This window comes from Arvicanthis niloticus, chromosome 15, assembly GCF_011762505.2.
Source record: "Arvicanthis niloticus isolate mArvNil1 chromosome 15, mArvNil1.pat.X, whole genome shotgun sequence".
NCBI lineage: Eukaryota > Metazoa > Chordata > Mammalia > Rodentia > Muridae > Arvicanthis > Arvicanthis niloticus.
The window spans coordinates 47,101,840-47,120,966 of NC_047672.1; the positions used below are offsets into that span (position 1 = coordinate 47,101,840).

At 39.4% G+C, this 19,127-nt stretch overlaps 1 non-coding gene across 1 annotated transcript; it reads left to right on the forward strand.

Annotated features, from left to right (window-relative positions):
- Positions 1–17,349: 17,349 nt before the first annotated feature.
- On the forward strand, positions 17,350–17,491 carry LOC117721089 (small nucleolar RNA SNORA48). Its single transcript, XR_004608365.1, has one exon. It is a non-coding gene; the product is annotated as a small nucleolar RNA SNORA48 (small nucleolar RNA).
- The last annotated feature ends 1,636 nt before the right edge of the window (positions 17,492–19,127 follow it).

The following is a 19,127-nucleotide window of genomic DNA, read 5'->3' on the forward strand; positions in this document are numbered from 1 at the left end:
CCTCTGATTGAACAATACCAAACTTATAAAGTCTATGATTAACATTTTTTTAAAAAATGTATAAATGCAAAAAGGAAAAGGGGGCATGGGATATGGGTTTTCTAAGGGGGGGAATGGGGAAAGGGGATGGCATCTGAAGTGTAAATGAAAGATCTAATAAAAAAATATATAATAAAAAAAAAAGAATACATCTGCACAACCGGTGTCAGTGTGTAGACCCTCCATTTTTCTTTATGTTATCCAACTTTCAAAATAATTCTGATATCTTAGATTGTAAGAATGTTACATGCTTTTTGGCACAATGCTGGAATGGATCACTAGACCTAGCCATGGTTAATAAAGTTACAGCAGCTACTGTTGTTAATTAAATTTCAGAAAAGACCTCTAAGGCTTTGACCATTTTACAGAAAGTGGATGCATATCAGACATCCTGTTGGTCAATCAGAGAGTTGATTTGCTCCAAGCCCATGTGGAGCAGCTCACGGATGTGGTTCAAATAAGCTGTGTGTCAGCAACCCCATATCCAGGTATTACACCTCTGAGATTTGTGAATGATACATTTATTCAAAGCCATAATCTTTCTGCTTATTTAAAAGAGAAGTGGACTGGGAAGTTGGACCAGGTGCAACAACAATTGCAGATCCGGATCTTGAGCCTTGATGGAGTGCGGATGGACCCCGTTAACCCTGGCGATTTTACTTCTTGAATTTCTTCTGCCTTTTCCTTCTTTCTTAAAGGGTGGGGATAGGCCTGTTTGGTACAGCCCTATGTTGTGGATTAGTGTTCATGATGGTTGGTCTGTAAGCTCAGAGCCCAACAAAAACGTGACGCCCAAGCACTTGCAGCCTTGGAGCAAGGATCTCCCCCTGAAATTTGACTATCTAGGCTAAGAAAGTAGCCGATGACTGAGACCCTCAGTCGATGCACCCCAAGGGTTCAGCCCATTGCACTGGGTCGATGAGAGGTCTAAGTCCAGCCAGCCCTTGCCTAAATAGCTGTGGTACCTGAATAGTAGGTTGACAGCCCTTGCACTCCTGGGAGCTATACTCCATTGCACAGGGATGGGTGTCAATTCCTCTTTACATCCCCTTAGCCCTTGCACCCAGAGGACTTGTTTCCATTGCACCTGGTAGGGTAAGGGAGAATTTTCGGGCTGTAAGCTCTTGATCGCTTATTCCCCCAAGATGGAGTTTGCTTGATCGGGCTTGAGTTCGAATCTTGATTGGTGCTGCACTTAATAGGCAAAAGGCTGTTCCATATTAATAATTTAAACAGGGGGAGATGTAGGAAGCCGTTGTTAGCGGTGGTATAATCTGCCATTCCAAGATGGCGCTGACATCGTGTCCTCTCCACTAGTAAACAATTAACTGTGCAGGTGCAAAGGCAGAAAGCGCGCCAAAGTCACTGCCCATCCCGGGGCCTAATATGGGGTGATGAGTGAACAGGCAATCAGAAGTGAACACGTCACTCTAGGGTGTATTTAAGCTGTGCCTCTTCCTGTCTCTGGCCCTTCCGTGGTCTTTCACGTCTGCTGATACAGATTAAAGCCTCACTGTGGTGATACCCGAATTCTGCCTCTCGTGTTTCTTTTCCACGGGTGAAAAGGGGACACGGGAGGCACGCGGAACAATATATGGCACATGATTTTTTAAAGTTTTAAAATTGTGTATTTACATTAGAGTGACAATAGGCTGGGAAGCTACAAGTCATTAGAGGGAACAGGGTGGCCAGAAGAGGCATTAAGGAAAGTATAGGTAGTAGAACACCAAGTGATATGAAGGCAAAGGGGAGGAACACCAGGAAGACTGTTCAAATAAGGTTGGGAGTAAGTAGAGACATGAGAGAGTTAACTAAAACTGAGGATTTAGGAGTAAGCCAATTAGAAACACTATACACTATTTAAAATGGTAATTACAAGGACTTTGAATGAAGGTACTTGGTCTGAATGGATTAAGCTGATACCAGAAGCTGTGAGTAATTAAAGATAAAGCCCAATGCTAGGAATGGGATATTTTGCTATGAGTTGTTCATCCAGAAGATGTCAGAGCTTTCAAAACAATATAATCTATTTATATTGTTTTTTAATTGTCCACAAGAATTAGATTGTTGAAGATATCATACATACTATGATGGCATTACTCAGAGATATTATATTGTAATTGGTCTTTGCTGACTAGCATTCATAGTGATGAAAGTTTGCAATGCATAGAGTTAAAAAGGAAAAGTCATGAAAAAACTTACTGAGCTCTGAATCTTTTATAATATAATTCTGAAGATACCAAGATATGTCCACTGGAACAATATTTGCATGATATTTATGGATGAAATCTGAAGGCCCCAATCCCAGGTGGTGTTAATGCTTGGTACTGTGAACATGGTTAGAGGCTCATGGCTAATCATGGGCCTTAGAAATAAATCTACTAATTTTTAATTATTTAAATTTCTGGCCTAATGGATATGTCAAAAATGAATCTATAGCTGCCCCTCAGCCTATCATTTTTTGTCATGAAATAACAGCTAGTGGAGAAATGTATAAGTAGTCTGTGTTCTAAAAATTAGTGATTTTTAAGTGCCTGGCCTTCAACAGAATACCTTCATTACCTCTTCCATGTGTCAGGGAACATGCAGAAGAGGAAATAAAAAGCAGCTAAGAGCCTGGCACTGGTAAAGAAGGCATTTAAAAACCTATAGCCTCAGCATTAATAGACCTTGCAGTCATGAACTCACAGCAGATGTAGTTACAAAAGTGGAATCGTCAACATTTAGTCATGAATAGAGCAGAAGTTCATAAAATCATACTGGTCCCCACAAGGCCATTAGTAATTGATGGCTTCTGGGAGAGGAGAAGACATTGTCTTTCATGGTCTAACCACTGAAGTTCTCATGCTTCAGCAGATAGACCTGCACCTCATCCATGTGGGTGGCCCTGGTTAAAGGTAGTGGGACAAAAAAACAAAACAAAAAGATATGATAGAGGATGGATTGTTGTGAGAAGTAAATTATGGAGGCAAGAAAAGCATATAAATCATGTGTGTGTGTGTGTGTGTGTGTGTATGTGTGTGTGTGTGTATGTGTATGTATGTATGTGTATGTATATGATATATATGTATATATGGGGTTGTTAGCTCACTCCTGGGGGCAGGCGTGGGTCCTGTTGGGTGGAGCTGTGGTTCCTGCGGCTCTGGGGAGCAGAAGTGAGGGAGTTTGACTGAGTTCACTCTATGAGGTGCTGGGCAGACATTGTGGGGCTCCAACCTGGTGTGGGGGGGACCTCAGTTTGAGGTCCCACGGGGGCAGGGCTTCTGAGAGAGGGTATCTGGGCCAACAGCTGACCCAGAGGATGGTGGTCTCCATCTTTGGGCCCCCAGACACTGTTGAGAGTTGTGAAAGAACAGAGACTGGGGCATATGGGCTGGACTAGCCAGCAGCCAAGGGAAACAAGGGGAAATGAAGTCTTGACAGCACTCCTTGTCACCAGGACTCACTTGGCTGGTTTGGCAAGTGAATTTGAATTTGAATTGACAGGGTTCCATGGCTGGTACATAGAGAAGTCTTCTGGAAGGAGATTAAACAGCAGCTCAGTAGTCAAAGGCCTTCTCCACAGTTTCCCACAGCAGGACCCCAATGACATGAGAAAATCCATGATTCCAAAAGGTTTATTGTCATGGCAGAAAGTAGATGAATCTGCTGCACTCCCTTACCCCAGGGCAGAACTGAGTTAAATAGGGAGGGAGGAAGGAGGAGGGTCTGGGAAAGAATGCTTAATTGGGGACTCCCTCTGGCCTTCAGGTAAAATATGAAAATCTCTTGAAGCTGAGGCCTGTAGTCACACCCTTTGTCTGTGGAGTGGCTGGTAGGGGCATTGCCCTATGTGACTGAAAGGTGCTGACCAATGGAGATCTTAGACTAAATGTCAGGAGCCTAGAGTCTAGGAGCGTGGCACAATGTATGCCATCCCTTGCAGAGTCTCCGGCCATTTCTAACCAGTGCTCTACCACAAACCAAGCTATTCTTTCACAGTCCCACAACTCCTCCTTTTTCTTTTTTAAAACAATGGACATCATTGGAGTGACTGTGTCATTTGTAATGAAAATTTTGGATGAGGAAGTCAAAAGAAAACACTATATAAGTTGTAGGGGATAGCACAATTAAGTCATCGGGTAAGGAGTGTTGAGGATGGCAGTTGGGAAGGCAAGGGATCATTGAACCAATTAATTACAGTTTGTACAGTTTGAGGGTAATAACATCTGATTAATCTAGATAGACATTATGTTTTCCTTACTAACATGTAAGTTTCTCTGAGTTTAGTAGCCATTTGACTTCAGCAAGAAAGTTTATCTGTAGCCGAAAGGTCTAGATCTGCCTTCTGTAGGATTCATCATGTGTCTCTAGATCTCAGCGTGTGTCTTGGGAGTCTTCAGTCAGATGAGGTGTCTGGAGGAAGGCCGTTTGGTGTCCCAGGCAGGCTCCAGGAGATAGTGTTGTCTCCGCTGGATTTGTGGGAGCATCTGTAGATTGATCACAGCAGGGAAACAGCACCCAGGCAGGGGTATGGTCTGCAAAGGGCAGGTAGCAAGCATTAGGCTACTTGGGAGCACATCATGGTTTGTCATTGTGATCCTAGAAAGGCAAGGATGTTTGAGAAAATTTAGTCCTAGGAGTCACTTTTGAGTCTGTTCTGGATGGCTGAGGAAAAAAAAAACATCATGCTAATTATGTATCTGGATAGGCAGCAATGGTTTGTCTGTAAAAGGAAACTAGTTATTAATTAAGGGCTGAAAAAATGGTGATCAGCATAATTAATTTGACCTGTGGAAGTAGATTAGGTGGCTTTGAACCTTAAAGAAATCTCAAAAAGGTTGAAAAATTCTTGGATATATATCACTAGTGTTAGAAAAGGAAACATTTAAATAAGAAACAAGAAAATTTTGGGTTGAAAAGTGCGAACATTGTTTTATGTATTCCTGTTAGGGAGAAAAAAGCATTAAAAAACTTAGGTAAAGGGACTCAGGTGTGTTTCTCTGTTGTCTTGGCAGGTTTATAAGCATTTGTGCGTGGGGGGGGGAGGCTGCTCTGCCATGTGCTTTGCACCTGTAGACTTTGGGCAAACTTCATTACATCTAAATTACAACTATCTCTAATTCATAGGATTCTGCAGTATGCCTCAACTGGTCTTCAATTTACATTGGAATCCTACAGAAGTACTATACTACCAGCAAGGAGTGCCCCAGTAGCAGGGACAGATTACTAATTGATCAGAGTGGAAACAAGCAGGCAAAAAGCAAAAGCTTCCTTCTCCTATGTCCTTGTATATCGGCCACCACTAGAAGGTGTGGCCTAAACAGCATGGATGTTTCTCATCTTAAATAGTCCAATCAGAGCTGGCAGAAGTGGCACATACCTTTAAACCCAACACTTGGGAGGCAGAGACTGGCAGATTCCTGAGTTCAAAGCCAGCCTGGTCTACCAGAGTGAGTTCCAGGACAGCCAGGGCTATTACAGAGAAATCTTGTCTCAAACAGAACAAAACAAAACAAAAGCAAAACAAAAAAATCTCATCAGGAAAATTTTCTCACAACTGTGCCCAGTTTTGAGGTTTTAGTTGATTCCAGATATAATCACGTTGATAACCAAAATTAGCCACCACAATATGTCATCCATATTTAGAATGTCAATATTGACCAGCCTATATTTCCCATCCTGGTTACCCTAATCAAGAACTGCTTATGTGAAAAAATGTGTAAATGATCTCTCTGTCTCTCTGTCTCTGTCTGTCTCTGTCTTTGTCTCTCTCTCATCCCTGTCCCTGTCCCTGTCCCTGTCTCTGTCTCTGTCTCTGTCTCTGTCCTCTGTCTCTGTCTCTGTCTCTATCTCTATCTCTGTCTCTGTCTCTATCTCTATCTCATCTATCTCTATCATCATCTCTATATCTATCTCTCTCCTTTCTTAACAATAGGACACAGATACTAGAAAATTGTGAAACAAAGTTTTCTTAATTCTAGGTGACACTTGTCTGAATCTAAGGTAGAGACAGTGACACAAGAGTGTAATAGAACGGTATTGGGGTTCATTATCTGTATCAATTAAATAATTAAAAGGCTGGAAAATTTTAGGCACAGGCGGAAAGCAGCAGGTAACAGGCTTTTTAAAGATGAAGAAGTATGCTTTTATAAAACACATACACACAATCACACACATTCACAAGGTATGCATACATGTGAACACAGAGACATAAGGGGGAATGCATACACACGTGAACACACACACAGCACAAGACAAATAAACATGCAAATATACACACACATGAACAACAAATCACACACAGAGAAAACCTTCCTGTCAAGCTAAAAGGGGGGGAAGTCTCTTTATCTTAGAGTGCTGGGGGTTATATAAATATTTTTGGTTGTCTTTATGGGTCCTCCCCTCAGAGTTACTGATCCTAGAAAAAAGGACTGAGAGCCCATAAACAAGTATAGGCCCTGACCATAAACATTTCTGAAAAAAGTGGACCCAATTATCTAGGATGCCCTGCTGTTTGGAGAATAAACTTGCAGGAATGAAAGAAGCCAGAACTTTACCACCATCATTATTTATTTGTTCTTTTTTTTTTTCCATCTGTCTCCCTGTAAGGGATATGTCTAGCTCACAGACCCTCACTAGCACAGCCAGCATAAAGAATAGTCTTTCTGCTTTAGATAAAAAAAAAGTGATTCAGTTGCAAGTTACTACTGTTATCTGCTTAAAATGACCAAGACATATTTGCCTATTTAGTTTTAGTCTAGAGGTGCTTTCACAAGGTTCATTCCAGAGACAACCTAATGAGCCAGGGATGCAGACGATAACCAGTATATCCATCAATCCTCTTGCTGTCTGGGTGTAACATTCCACATCACCTCTAGCTGAATAAAAGGCAAAATAAACTGCCTGTTCTAATACTATGCCCAGTTCCCATGCCAAATAAATATGAACACACTGGAACTTTGATAGAATGGAATGAGTAGGGAAATCTATAATGTTTAATTTCAAACTGAAATTTTACATGAAATCTTTTGACAGTTTTAACTCTTTATGTAACTGGGAAATACATAAGGCATCTGGCATTCAAATGAGAATATTTAACCTCAGCTCACTTCTCCCAGTATAAATAACAGTACAAACGTGTGCATACATGCTCAGGAAAAATAACCACACACCATTTTAATTTCCTTGAGAATGTATAAGGAAATTTAAATACTTAGAATAATTCAAAGATATGTAGACAGAGAGAATATAAATAGCATTTCAAAGGAAAGGAACAAGTAACAAATAATGATTTGATATTTGGTACATAATTTTCTCTCAAGTCAGTCTTTTTTCAACAATCTCATCTTCAAAACCCTTTAGTCGAAGGCTGGAGAGATAAGTCAGCATTTAAGAACACTTGAAGCTTGTCCAGATAACTGGTTTGGTCCACAGAACCCATGTTGGTAACACACAAATGCCTATAACTTATGCTTCAGGGAATCTGATATCCACTTTTAGATTCAGTTCACACCTGCACACACATGGCATCCATTCACACATACACATACAAAATGTACTAAGTATTTTAAAAGTTGATACTTGAAAAACAAAACCTTTAAGTAGCTTTGTGGCACCATTAGAATATTTAGTTCTTACTAGCAAGCAATAATTTTTTATCTCTTATTTTTTTATGTGTTAATTTATTCATCCACTTTAGAAACATGTTTCCAGTTCATGGACAGGAAGCAGGAACTACAACAGAGAACACACAGAGCATCTCTTCTAAATCTCTAGGAATGTGAGAAATAATTCAAGGGAAAAATTAAAGTATTATGTAGTCAATTCTTTGAAAAAGAAATACGTAGTGTATGAACTTTTAGCAACTATCTCCAAAATTTTAACATCATAACAGTGTTTTTATCTATAAAGCTCCGCTACAATATTCTTCTTTCATATGGCAAAAAAAATCATAAAATAAAAGCTCTAATGTTTTATATGAGTGACTGTAAATAATTAACATCTTTAGCCAATACACTCTGTATCCTAGAGAGGCTTGCTAAACCACATCTCACAGGTGAAATCTGACCTGCTATCCCTTTTGTAAGGAGAGATTGATTGGTGCTCAGTTGTATTCATTTATTCATATTATCTATGGATGTTTTCTGTGCTACATTGGCAGAACATTGATGGCTTGCAGCAGAGACCTCCTATCTCTGGAAAGATGCTGAAAACACTACTTGTCTCTTTGGAAAAGACATTACTGTACCACTTGTACAGGTAGTGAATGAAGTAAGAGTGCAGAGGGAGTGATCAGCTTAAAAATGATATTGTTAGAAGTGTAGGCCAGAAAAAAATGGGTGATGTTGATACTGGACATGTTGAGCCACTTATGGATTCAAGAAAGATTTAGGAAGTAAACGGGGAAGAAGTTGATGAATTATTGAAGGTGGTAAACGGAGACGAGAAATATTTTAAGGATAAGATTTATGCTTATGTCTTATGCTGAAGGATGGATAATAATGTCACTTACTGGAAATGTACCAAGTTTATAAAGAAGAAAGATTGTTTACTCTTGGAAACATCGGGTTTCAATTGCCATGAAATATCCCACATGTAATATACTGTGTATTTATTGTTCATGCTGGAACTCAGATAAAAATTCTGAACTATTTTGCACTGGATGGTTTTAGTTCCTTTTTCAAAAACCAAGTGACCATAGGTGTGTGGGTTCATTTCTGGGTCTTCAATTCCATCCAGTTGATCTACCTGCCTGTCTGTACCAATGCCATGCAGTTTTTATCACTATTGCTCTGTAGTACAGTTTGAGGTCAGGGATGGTGATTCCCCTAAATGTTTTTTTATTGTTGAGAATAGTTTTTGCTATCCTGAGGTTTTTGTTATTCCAAATGAACTTGAGAATTGCTCTTTTTAACTCTATGAAGAATTGAGTTGGAATTTTGTTGGGGATTGCATTGAATCTGTAGATTGCTTTTGGCAAGATGGCCATTTTTACTATATTAATCTTGCCCATCTAGGAACATGGGAGATCTTTCCACCTTGTGAGATCTTCTTCGATTTCATTCTTCAAAGACTTGAAGTACTTGGAAGTTCTTGTCATACATGTCTTTCACTTGCTTGGTTAGAGTCATACCAAGGTATTTTATATTATTTGTAACTACTGTGAAGGGTGTCATTTCCCTAATTTATTTATCAGCCTGTTTATCCTTTGAGTAGAGGAAGGCTACTGATTTGTTTGAATTAACTTTATATCCAACCACTTTGCTGAAGTTGTTTATTAGGTTTAGGAGTTCTCTGGTGGAAGTATTGGGGTCACTTAAGTATACTATCATATCATCTGCAAATAGTGAAATTTTGACTTCTTCCTTTTCAATTTATATCACTTTGACCTCCTTTTGTTGTCTAATTGCTCTGTCTAGGATATTGAATGCTATAATAGGTAGGGAGAGAGTGGGCAGCCTTGTCTAGTCCCTGATCTTAGTGAGATTGATTCAAGTTTCTCTCCATTTAGTTTGATGTTGGCTACTGGCTTGCTGTATACTGCTTTTACTATGTTTAGGTATGGGCCTTGAATTCCTGATCTTTCCAACACTTTTACCATGATGGGGTATTGAATTTTGTCAAATGCTTTCTCAGCATCTAGTTAGATGATTATGTAGACTGAGCCCAAGGTCCCCAGTGGAAGTATTAGAGAAAGGACTGAAAGAGCTGAAGGTGTTTGCAAGCCCATAGGAAAAACAACATCAATCAACCAGACCCCCCAGAGCTTTCAGGGACTAAACCATCAACCAAAGAGTACACATGGAGGGACCCATGGCTCCAGCCTTATATGTAGCAGAGGAAGGCCTTGTTGGGCATCGATGGGAGGGGAGGCCCTTTGTCCTGTGAAGGCTTGATGCCCCAGTAGAGGGGAATTCCAGGGTGGGGAGGCAGGAGTGAGTGAGTGAGTGAGTGAGTGAGTGAGTGAGTGAGTAAGTGAGTAGGGGAACACTCTCATAGAAACACGGGGAGGGAGGGAAACCAGGAGAGGGAACAACATTTGAAAGTAAATAAAGAAAATATTTAATTAAAAAAAAAAAAGAAATCTGAACTAGATCTACATTGAAATGTATAACCGCATTTGAATGGGAGACACATATATGAATGAAAATGCCTAGAAATGATATCTACAAATTTTAGGAGACTCCAGGTCTTCTGAAATCAAAACCACCTAAATTCCAACTGCTATTGTGATATAAGGCTAATTTGAACTAAAATACTTAAGATTTAAAATAACATGCAAGTGGATGGTGACTGAGTATCGTCACATCTATATGAAGCACTACGTATCCCAGGGGACTAATTATACAAGCCAAACTAATTATAAGTATTCTCTGATAAACTTGACTATAGACATTTTCCAAAAGGTTAAAATTAAAATAGCATCTGATCATATAGTACTTTCACAGAAGCACATTTTAAAAACTTAATGGTGAATTCCATAAAACTCAAGTATGACAATGTCTAATGGTAATATTCAATAAAACAGGAAATACTGTAGATGTTGATCAGTAAAAGCAATAGTACAGCCCTCAGGACTCATTTTATTGTTGTGTTTCTTTAACACAATACTTCTCAATCTGTGGGTCACAACCATTTGAGGGTCACGTATCAGAATCCTGCCTATTAGATATTTATGTTACAATTACATTATAGTAGAAAATTACAGTTATGAAATAGAAACAAAATAATTTACGTTTGGGAATCACAACAACATGAAGAAATACATTAAAGAGTTGCAGCATTAGGAAGGTTGAAAACTGTTGGGCCTTGGACGAGGTAACTCCATTTAACCTGCAACCTTCAATCACATAGCACAGGTAGAGGTCTCCACCTCCAGAGATTTAAATATTAATGAGTTATCTAAAGGCCAGGGGCGTAGCTAATTAAGTTATTCCTCCCCTTTTTCCCCTCTCTATAAAATTAGGCTCCCCTGGCCTTTGGCGGGGAAGCGCATACCACCTACATCCATATACCATGCCATAAACAATAAAAGCTTTGGAAAACCAGACTCTACGTGTCGCCTGATCTGCCACCACCAGGTTCCCAGCCTTTGGAAACTTGAGCCACCCACCAGCTGTACCATTGTGGGACCCTCGGCTGGCATCGTGGGAAGCCGTGGGACCCAGCCGCCGGACTCCCTCTTCCCCCCTGCCGCGAGATTTCTTCCCCACAGAAAACTATTGCTTTAACATAACAGTACTATTTGGTTTTCTCATAGGTCCCTAGATTATCTCTCCTCAGGTTCTTGGCTACCCAGTGTTGGGTATAGGTTCCATCTCATAGTGTGCCTTAACTCAAATCAGATATTGGTTGGTTACTCCCATAAGCTTTGTACAACTATGTACCATCATATCATGCAAAAGATCACTATTGTAAAACAAATAGTTTTGTAACTGGGTTGTGCTCTACTTGCTCCATTGGTAATGTACAAAATCTTAGTCTAGTCCATAGGGGTGAAGGCTCTAGGTAGGTTACAGCTTTGTAAGCAGTATATTTTCTGCTGCATTAAACTGGGCATTTTGGGAAGAGCTAATGTGAAAGGAGTAAGGAAAGGAAGAGAAGAAGGAAGAGAAGGAGCTAATTGAGAAGATGTAGGAGCAATGGAGATGCCACCCATATATCAAGAGCAGTCCTGGTAACAACATATATCTAGGTTAGTTAATGGTTAACACTTCTAATTGTGTGGGCATCTTGTTATTTGAGCATTACCAAATATATAAAACTCGTTGCATAATCTTTAAACACTAGAGTCTCATTTCTACCAAGTACTGCGTGGATGGCAGGATGGTCTGGGCTCAGCCCAGCCTTGTGGAGGCAACGTGGAAGATTGGTGGAGCCATCTCCCATGCTGATGTCTTGTGGGTGGCTGGGCCAGTGCTTCTGGCTCACCTGAGCCTGCGACTGAGCTGAGCACCAGCAAGAACACACAGTAGCTCCTGGCCTCAGGCCTTGTCAAGTCGGGAAGATGGCAGCTCTGTAACTACAAGCCAGATCGTGTGTCGCCGATATAAATATTAACCACAACACAGCTTGATGTCTCTGTTTAATGAGTTGTGTGCGTGTTGTTTTCAGCAATTGGAAATTGCCATCAGTTTGTGGCTAGCCACCAGTGGTCTTGGCAATACACTGCCATACTAGTTAGAGTTTCTATTGCTGCACCAAACACTGTGACCAAAAGGCAGGTTGGGGAGGAAGGCTTTTTTCAGCTTATACTACTATATTACTTTTCATCACCAAAGGAAGTCGGGGCAGGAAGTTAAGCAGGGCAGGAACTTGGAGCAGGAGCTGATTCACGGGTCATGGAGGAGTGTTGATTGATGCCTTGCTTACCCTGGCTTTCTTGGCCTGCTTTTGTTATAGAAGAAGGAGCCAGTTATGGCTCCACCCACATTAGGCTGGACCCTCCTGCCTTGATCACTAGTTGAGAAAATGTTTTACAGCTGCATCTCATGGAGGCATTTCCTTGGCTGAGGCACCTTCATCTATAATGACTATCTTGTCTCATGGATTCTCATGAGAAACTTTTAGCCAAGAACTCATTTAGATGTAACCTAGAAGTGTCCACTGTATTAGGTTCCTCCTCAGATGGCCCTTACTTTCAGATGCCCTACCTAATATTTCCTCCCTTGCTCTTCTTCTTTCCCCTTTCTATTTGATTCTCCAATGCCAACTCCCCATTTATCTATCCATACATATCTACTTTATTTGCCCTTCTTAGAAAGATCCAACTCTCCCCACTAGTCACATAACTCTCTTCTTGTGATCTGCGTGGCTATATGGATTGTAGCTTGCTTATCAATGAATTTAATAGCTAATATTCAAATATAAGAAAATAAATAGCATATTTAAATTTCTGGGTCTGTCTTGCCTCACTCAGGATCATTTTAATTTCCACCCATTTACCTATGATTTCATTTTTTTTATAATATAATTTTTATTAAATTTATTTTGGGGAGGTTCATACTTGACAATAATGCATTCTGGTTTACCCTTACTTCTGACTCACTTTTCTTTCCCTCCCTTACTTCCTCCCCTACCAAACCCTCTTCAAAGCCCTTTTCCACATTCATGTATGCCTTTTTTGTAAAATTGAATATGTTATTTATTTATATTTCAGATGTCATTTCCTTTCTCCATTTCCCCTACCTAGAAACCCCTATCTCATCTCCCCTCCTCTTTTTTGCTTTTATACCATTTTAATTACATGCAAGTATTAAGGTCAGTTCTAGGTTGAGGGACTAGCAATACAATAGATCCAAATTTTCAAGGAAAAAGGAAGACAATAAACACAAATAGTCAAAGAACAAAGAAGCAATAAACAAAATTCCATGAACACTCTTGTAATCAATGTTTCTAACAGCTTATCAGGATGAACAAAATATATGAGCCAATTTCCCTGCCCTAGCCCAAAGTCATTTTCATGTCTGAAGACTATTTTCTTGTTCTAGCCTAAGGATTTAGATTTCTACCTAAAATTACTTCTTTGTTCTAGCCTAATGTCAGGTTCCTGTGTGAAGCCTACTTCATTGACCTTGGCCAATGTCATATTCCTGCCAAGTGGCCCATTTCCTTGTCCTTGGCCCATGCCAGATTCTTGACAAGCAGTCTCAAAAGCTCTCCGCCTCTTCTGCTTTTTTTTTTATTAACAAGACTGAGCCTGTCTCCAAGAATGCCTTTCTTACACATCATGAAATATGCATTATACAAAGCAATGCACTTCTGTCTTAGGTTGGTAAGGCTCTGTGCAGAATCTTACCTGTCCTTGGCTTGCCAGCCTGTTAATTTAATAACTCTGTATGGGGGTCCATTTTCAGGTTCAAGCCATGTATTTGGGCTGCCAACATTTTGATGTTGTTAATGACAAGCTTTAATTAAAATAAGTACTTTTTCCTAATTAAAATATAATATTCTACTGTTTTAATGTATTATATTTTCTTTATTTATCCACCGATGGACATCTAAGTTGCTTTCCAATTTCTGGCTTTTATGAATAGAGAAATAATAAATATGGCTGATTCAATGTCTTTTTAGCAAGATGAAACATCCTTTGGGTATATGCCCAAGACTGATGCAACTTGGTCTTTGCAAGGTAAATTGATTTGCATCTTTCCGAGAAACTCCTACACTGATTTCCATAGTGGCTGTACCAGTTTGTACTTCTACCAGCAGTAGATTAGTGTACAATTCCTCCATAAGCTTTTCAACATAAGATGCATTTGTTTTACTGGTTTTAGCCATTCTGATTAGTATAAGTTGTTTTGATGTACATTTTTTCTGATGATTAGAGATGCTGAACCTTTCTTTAATTTTTCCTCAGGCTCTGAGCTCCTCTTTTGAGAATTTTCTATTTAAATCTGTACTCCATATTTAAGTTAGGTTATTTTATTTCTTTATGTCCAGTATTTTAATTCTTTATTTATTTGAGTATTATCTCTCTTTTTGAATGTGGATTGATAAAATTATTTTCCCCTTTTGCAGGCCGTATTTTTGCCTAAATGATGAAGTCCATTGCTATATACAACTTTTGTTTCATGAGGTCCCATTTATTACTTATTTCTAGTTCCTGTGCTAATGATGTTTTATTCATAAAATCTTCTTCTGTGCCAATGAGTTCAAGACTATTCTCCACTTTCTTGCTTTCCATATTTAGTGAATCTGTCCTTATGTTGAAGTTGCTGATTTATTTAAAGTTGAATTTTGGCTAGCGTGGTAAGTATCTATTTAGATTCTGCGACATTCAACTATTCTGTTTGATCACTACTATTTGTTGCAGATACTATATTTTTTTCTGGTGTGTATTTCTGGATTCTTTATTTTAAAAAAATCAGTTTATAGGTATTTACTTGTTTTTCTGCACCTTCAGTTCTATTACATTGATCAATGTGTTTGTTTCTGTGCCATTACCATGCTATTTTTACTAGGATGGGAGTGGATATCTTGAGTAGTTGTCTTTTTCTTTTATTCTACTCTCATAGATTACATCTTGATCATAGTTTCCCCTCCCATTACTCTTTGCAGTTTCTCCCCTTATTCTCGATCCTAGATCTACTCATTCTCTGTTTTCAAAACAACATAAAACAACAAAAACAAAACAAATAAATAAACAACAACAACAAAAACAGAGCATGCTTTCTAGGGACATCCACTGGATATGGCCTAAAAACTTACAATAAGACTGATACAACCCCTCATATCTAGGCTGGACAAGGTCACAGGTACAGAAAAAGAGTCAGAGTCACCTTCCATCCCCACTCCTACTGTTGGGACTTCCACAAAACACCAAACTATACAACGAAAAGGTCTATGCAGAGGACATATCTCAGACCCATATAGGAACCATGATTGTTGCTTTAGTCTTGTGTGATCGCTTATAAGCCCTGCCTAATTAATTCTGTGGCTAGTATTCACCTGGTGTTTTCTACCCTTCTGGCTTCTACGGTTCTTCCTTACCCTCTTCTTCAGGATTCTTCTACCTCCAACTATTGTCTGCATCTTTTCACATCACTTGCCAGATGATGCTTTGCAGATGACTATTGGGCTAAGCACATAGCTATGAGTATATCACGGTGTCATTATGAATAATTTCATTGACTCCCTTTTCTTCAAGTCATATTTGGTATTATCTTATATTCTTTGGGCTTCTGGTTACTTGTCTCTGGTTCCTGACCATCCAGACAGTGTTAGGCATGGGCTCCTTCTTTGAGAATGGGTTTCAAGTTGCACGAGTTACTGGTTGGTTACTTCCAATTTGACCAGCAACATTTGTTGAAGGTGCTTTTACTGATGTGTATTTCTGGCTTCTTTACTTTGAAAATCAGCTTTCTATAGAACTTTGGATTATTCTGCAACTTTTAATTCTATTCCATAGATTAATATGCCTGCTTTTGTGCCAATACCATGCTGTTTTTTATTAGAATAGGAATGTACAGTTTAATTGATTCAGGATGTTGATACTTTCAACAGTTTTCATTCTTTCTTTCTTTCTTTTTTCTTTCTTCCTAATTAATTAATTCAGGAGCATTTGGTTATCCTTAGATTTTTTGTATTCCCATATGATGCTAAAAAATTATCTTTTTCAATGTCTATGAAAAACTATGTTAAAATTTTGATGGAAATTGCATTAAAGCTGTAAATGCTTTTGGTAGGATGCGCTTTTTTTTTTTTTTTTATTAAACCTACCAATCTATGAGCATGGAAGATCTTTTTATTTTCTAATATTTTCTTCAATTTCTTTCTTCAAAGACTTGAAGTTTTTGTCATACATGTCTTCCACTTGCTTTCTTACAGTTACTCAAGGTATTTCATATCATTTGAGGCTATTGTGAAGGGTATTGTTTCCCTGATTTCTTTCTTAGTTCATTTGTCCTGTGTACATAGAAGAGTTGCTGATTTTTGTTTGTTAATTTTGTATCCTATTACTTTTGCTGCAAGTGTTTATCAGCTATAGGAGTTTCCTAGTTGAATTTTTAGGGTCACTTATATATACTATTATAAAATTGACAAATATGACTTCTTCCCTTCTAATCTGTATCCCCTTGATCTCCTTCAGTTGTCTTGCTACTCTCGCTAAGATTTAAAGTTTTATATTGAGTATTATGTAGAGAGTGCACAATCTTGGTTTGTTCCTAATTTTAGTGGAATTGTTTTGAGTTTCTCTCCATTTAAGTTGATGATGGCTATGTGCATGTTGTAAATTGCCTTTATTATGTTGAGGCATGTTCATTATATCTCTGATCTCTCCAGGAATTGAATCATAATGTACGGTGGATTTTTGTCAATGGCTTTTTCTAAATCTAATAAAATGATCATATTTTTCTTAATTTACTTATATAGTTCAGTAGTTCCCAATCTCAAATGAGAGACAACCTCTGGAGGTTGAATGACTTTTCCATCGGGGTAGCCTAAGACCATCAGAAAACACAGATATTTGTATTATAATATAACAGTTTCAAAATTACAGTCATGAAGTAGCAACAAACAATTTTTTGGTTTGGGTTCATCCCATCATGAACAATTATATTAAAGACTTGCAGCAGTAGAAAGGTTGAAAACAATTGATATAATGGATTATATTTATTAATTTTTGTATATTGAACCATACCTCCATCACTGGGATGAATCATTGTGAATGATCATTTGGATGTGTTCTTGAATTCAGTTTGCAAGTTTTTTATTAACTACTTTTTGCATTTATAGTCATAAGGGAAAATGATTTGTAATTTTCTTTGTTGGGTCTTTATATATTATAAGTATCAGGATAACTGTGGCCTCATAAAGAATTGATCACCCCCCTGGCAATGGCAAAGAGACACCATGTTAGTGACGGTGTTCTTTTATCAGTCAGTGGCAGAGCAGATGGCAATATTTCTTCATCCTAGCTTGATGCCTACTTTGGTGGCCAATGCTGTTTTATGCCTAGGATTCATAAAAAATCAAATCAAATCCAATCAGCACAGAATGGAACAGAGAAATCAGACATTGACCTGTGGACCATGATGCCACCCACAGACCTGCCCTCTAGTGCATAGGACAGCTGGGCCATAGATACCTGCCTGCAGACTAGCACTGCAGTATGGGTGAATGGAGGCTGTCACCCAGGGGCCCACCAACTGTGTGGCCAGCCTGCAGCTGTTATTACCACCAATGTGCAAGTATGTGGTGGTCAGATGAGAGAATAGGAGCAGTGAAGTAGCTTGAGAATTATGAAGAGAGACAGAACAGGAGAGTGGAGAGAAGTAGCCTGTTGTGAGTGGCCAGTCCTGTCATCTGGGTCCATAGTGAGGTCTAAGCTACCACTTAGGGCCATGCCAGAGTATGTAGCCATGCAGTGGTAGGGGTCAGTGTAGATGTTTGTAGCTCATATTACCACTAGAGAACATTGGAATGTCCATGGTTGGGCCAACCACCAGGCCCACCTGGATGTCCAGGGGTTGTGCAAATCTGACTCCATTCATTACTAGATATGGTACTCCGGAGACTTGGCCCCATCTTGCACCTCAGGCAGCACTCCAGAGTGTGGAACCCTGTGCTTTATCCAAGAAACACATTAGAGGTGGACCTGATGGCAGGGGTATGAGTGAGCCAGTCCAGAGGTCATGAGTGTGTGAAATGCCCCCTGCTATTTGTCTGCTGCAGCGCAGCTCAGGAGCAGAGGTAGTGCCTTCACCCCTCCCCTCCCCTCACCCTCACCCTCCTTCCTCAGTACCTGTGGCAATCAGGAAAGCTGGTCCTGGAGTCATGAGATTTGGTGAACTGGCCAGGTTCCTTTGTGGCTACAGCACTTGGGAGAGAGGGCCCTGAATCCCCTCTGGGAAGCACAGTAATATTGGCTCTGGTCAAGATGATGCAGCTGAGCCAGTCCTGAAGACAAGACAGCAGGAAAGCTGACCCTACTTTTCGCTGATGGCAGCATTGGGTAGCCCACTCAGAGCAGTGTTGGAAAACTGAATCTGGTGGTGCTGATAATGAAGAGCTGGTGGCCTGACCAACTCTGCTACTACACAGGCCAATATCCAAGGCTCTGAAATGGGTCACTCTAAAATTATCATCTGAGAACTGTTGGGTTGTGTGAAAGGGCCAGTCCTGCTGTTCTAAAAAACTGCAAGTTCTCCATTACACAGGGCAACAACAGGATAACTGGAAGTAGTTTCAGTGATGATCTAATAGTGGTGGTGTCACAGAAGCCAGAGATCTTCAACCAGATGAATGACTCAGTGTAATGAACCTTTACAAGTGAAAATATGTAGACAGAGAGATATATTGTGGGACATACTATGACCTACTATAGCTTCCATGAGAAGATGTTTTCTATGATTATGGCTTGTGTGTGTGTGTGTGTGTGTGTGTGTGTGTGTGTGTGTGTGTGTGTGTTATTTTGGGGCACTACAAGGACAATGGCTGGATAAAAGCAGATGGGGAGATGAGTGAGACTGGGGTGCCTGATGCAAAATTCACAAAATATCAATAAAAAGTTTTAAAAAGAGAAAAAAGTAATTGTGCAGTGTTAATTTTGTTTCTATTTTGTGGAATAATTTAAAGAGAATTAGCATTAATTCTTCTTTAAA